This window comes from Myotis davidii, unplaced genomic scaffold, assembly GCF_000327345.1.
Source record: "Myotis davidii unplaced genomic scaffold, ASM32734v1 scaffold803, whole genome shotgun sequence".
Lineage (NCBI taxonomy): Eukaryota > Metazoa > Chordata > Mammalia > Chiroptera > Vespertilionidae > Myotis > Myotis davidii.
In genome coordinates, this window is record NW_006295567.1 from 55,475 (window position 1) to 59,551 (window position 4,077).

At 50.8% G+C, this 4,077-nt stretch overlaps 1 protein-coding gene across 1 annotated transcript in view; it reads left to right on the plus strand.

Moving 5' to 3' along the window:
* The window catches only part of TMEM233 (transmembrane protein 233), a 37,959-nt gene that overhangs the window by 1,041 nt on the left and 32,841 nt on the right, over positions 1 to 4,077 (plus strand). The gene's annotated exons all lie outside the window — the stretch shown is intronic.

Below are 4,077 nucleotides of genomic sequence, written 5' to 3' on the forward strand. Positions count from 1 at the left end.
GGCCCCCCCCCTCGCGCGCCTCTCCCGAGGGCCGACAGCGGGTGCTCTGAGTCCTCCCTTCCCGAGCTCGCCTCCGCGGCCCTCCTCGGCCCCGGCAGGAACTCCCAGGCGAGCCCTAAGGAGGGCGACGAGCGCCGCGCGGTCCTCCTCGCCTTATTGACTGGAGCAACTGGCCAGGGGGTGGCGGCGGGGTGAGGTTCCGACCGGCACAGTCCCGGGGCAACCCTAGCAGTGAGCTCCCTCCCCCACCGGCCGCCACCTCTGCAGCCACGGACGGGGAGAGTCCCCACACCCACCCCCACTCAAGTCCATCCACATTCGCCCATGGGTGGACCGTATTGGATTCAGGGTACCCACAGAGGCCGCATGTGCGCCCGCAACGTGCCTTTTCCCAAGCCGGTTTGCGGCTCCGCAGCCACCTCCCGCTGCTGGACTTCCTGCTGCCTGGGTTCAAACCTCAGCTCCACCACGTGCTGGCTGTGAGACCCTGAAAGCACTGCCTCTGTCTCTGAAATGGAATAATCGTAGCCATTTTTAGGGGTTGTATTGAGGTCGTAATTGTGACCACGTTTGAAACAGTGTCCACCAAGGGGCTGTTAGATCCCGTCACTCCCCGAGGCCTTGATCTCTGTTTAAAATCTAGCCCCCAAAGCTCTCCGCACGCTTCCTGCTGCCTTTTGCCCAAAGCACTTCATCCGTCTGCTAGATGATTTTCCTTACTAATATGCTTACTGTCTGTGTCTCCCTCAGGAGGGCAGGGATATTTGTCAGTTGTTTGTTGCTGTTTCTTCACCTAGAATAGATTCTGGCAGGTGGTAGAAGCTCAATAAGTATGAAACGAATGCATGTTTGAATGAATGGTGTTAACGGGCCACAATGCCTGCTTTTCCCCACCCCAGAGCCCTGAAGCCACCTTAGAGCCCAGCCAGTTTCCTTCCTCCTTCCTTCCTCTCCCAGGATATGGGGGGAGGAGGGGGCGGTAGGAGGGCGGTTGCAGCAAAGCTGGGGAGAATGCAGCTGCCAAATTCTCCAGACAGCAGTCCAGCAGACGGCTCTCTGGCTGCCGCTGGTGCCCACACACTATCCCAGCTTATTAATGAATCAGCAGCCAATCTGCGTCTTTCCAGTGCCCCACCCCCATCCGAGATGAGCTAACACCACACTCCAGCCCGTGCTGACAAGTTGAATGCTAGTCATGTCACTTGGTGTGTCCTGGGGGACAAGATGTGTACATGCTTTGAATAGAAACCTCTTTTTCTGACACCCTCACCCCCACCCCACCCCAAACCTTTTAAAAATAGTTTTATAGCAAGAGACCATTCTACTGCCAGAACACAGACCCTGGAGTCAGAAAGTTGACCCTGAGCAAGTTTCGTGCCTTCTCGAAGCCTTGGTTTCCTCATCTAGAAAGTGGGTGTAAGGATGAATCGAAATAAAGCCCCCCCGGCCCCTGCAATAACTGCCAGACGGACGGACAGATGGTGGAGCCTGGGAACATATGTTACATATGAAAAGAAACAGAACATCAAGGAAGTGAAACCCAAATTCTAAAAAGAGTTTCCTACACCCTCCTCATTGCACTCCCTCTAAGCTACTAGAGGTGCCTTCCCACTGACATAGCGCAGATCGGGGCTGGACAGTTTCCCGATAGAGACTGCGAAGTCCACAGAGCCCAGAGGAAGAGGAAGGCTGTGCAGGAGGAAGGGGGCTGACCAACTCCACCAGGTATGTACTTTCCTGAGGGTGTCTTGTGATGTTAAATCCCGGCCCTCTTCGAAGCTCGACCATCTGTAATTTGTGATCAGTGCAGGCAAGCCATTGCCCATGGAGGCATTTGCTATCAATGACCAGGAGTTCTAATGTTCTGCAGTGCTGGAGACTGTCCTCCCGATGAAGAATTGCCCGCCCCCAAACCAATAGCACCCAATAGCAATAGATACTATACAGTAATGCAAATTGATCGAGACACAGACGTATGGAAAACATCGACAAGGCTCAAAATAGCCAGTTCTCAGAACTGTAAAAAGAACCAACAATCTCAACACAGTATCTTTATTAAGCCACGCCTGCAGAGCCTTCTTTAAAATGACAAAGTTGGAGTAGGTGCTGGGGAATAATAAAACTACACTGGGCCCGGCTGGTGTGGCTCAGTGGTAGAGCATCTACCTATGAACCAGGAGGTCACTGATTCCCGGTCAGGGCACATGCCCAGGTTGCAGGCTCGATCCCCGGTTAGGGGCGTGCAGGAAGCAGCCAATTGATAATTATCTCTCACCATTGATGTTACTCTCTCTCCCTCTCCCTTTCTCTCTCTGAAATCAATAAAAACCTATTTTTTTAAAAAAAAATGATCATCATTGCCCTAACCCCGTGGTCGGCAAACTGTGGCTCTTTGGCCCCTTTGAGTGTGGCTCTTCCTAAGCCTTATACGTGCAGGCACACATGTACAGTGCAATTGAAACTTCATGGCCACTGCACAGAAGTCGGTTTCTCATCGATGTTTCTAACTCTCTATCCCTCTCCCTTCCTCTCTGTAAAAAAATCAATAAAATATATTTTTTTAAAAAATAAAAATTATCGTCATTTTTTAAAAAAAACTATATTGGAAAATATATATCTGAGAAGCGGTGGGTAGATCTTTCCACCAGCCCTGTCCTGGCGGTTGTGAGGCAGGACATACAATGTGCATCATGGCTTGTTACATTGGAATGTTGGTGGGTTGAGCATTGCCAGTGGCAGGAACATGAAAGTCTTTGCTTCTCCATGTATCAAACATCTATTTGTTGAAAGTGTACTTAACCTGTCATCAATTTCAGGGACATATGTCGCCAGAATTTCCCCCCAGACTGGGCCACTTCTAGCCCATGCGTGTGAACTTGAAAGTGGCACCCCTTCTCCATGCAGATACAGCCTGTACCAGGGCACACAGCTTGGAAAGTGGAACCCGGGCTGGTTGTCAGGCCTCATTCATCATACTCCAAGGTTATCTGGATGCATCCCTGGTCATCTCTGTTTATTCCAAGTGAAGAGAGACTCATAATTTCCATTTGGCTTTTGACCCTGGAGAAAGAACGTTTGTTCATACAACACATGTTTACTGAGCACCTATTATGTGCCAGGCTCTATACTCCTTTACCTCTATCAAGGGATAAATAGGATCAGCAAGGTTTTTGCCTTCGGGATCTGGAAGAAGAAGGGAACCAGGCAAGGTGCAGAGTGTTGGAAAATTTAGCTTGAATTCACCATCCATTGGTTTTGTAGCTGGAATTTGCTACCTGACTTGAGAGACTAGAGTTGGGTCCATTCTTGATGGTGTCTATACGAATAATAGGGTAATATGCAAATTGGCTGGGATGCCCTCATGCATAATGACCAATCAGCAGGCTGCATGCGCAGCAGGCACGGGTGGGCAGGGGCGGAGTCCGCAGCGAGGGAGGCCTCCCCGTGCACCTGCGCCGGGGGACCACAGGCCTCTGCCGCAGCCCAGCCCGGGGGTCCGCAGGCCTCCCCCAGCGCTGGCCTACCTCTTTAGGGCAATCCATCGAGGAACCCTGGATGGGTGGGTGGGGCCTACCTCTTTGGGGCAATGAATCGTGGGGCTCCTGCCCTGTGACAGGGTGCACAGGCCAGGCTGGGGGACCCCTCTCCGCCCCCCAGGTGCACGAATTTCATGCACTGGGCCACTAGTCTTTTGATATAATCATATGCACAGTTGAACCAACTTGCTTACCCTAAGTGTGGATACAAATAGCCAAGGACTTTTTTTTTTTTTTTAAATCTTTATTGCTCAGAGAATTACAGATGTCCCCCTTTCCCCACCCCCACTGCTCCATGGCCACATGGTTTCCGCCCTGCCCCGAGCCTTCACCAGCCTATTGTCTGTGTCCATTGGTAATGTATATATCCATACAATTTCCTTGGTTATATATCCATACAAGTTCCCCTTCTACCCCCCTCCCCTAGATTCATCAGTCTGTTCTATGTTTCCATGCCTCTGGTTCTATTTTATTCATCAGTTTATTTTGTTCATTAGATTCCTTGTCCTTTTATTTTGATTTTTAGGTACAATTGTTTGTG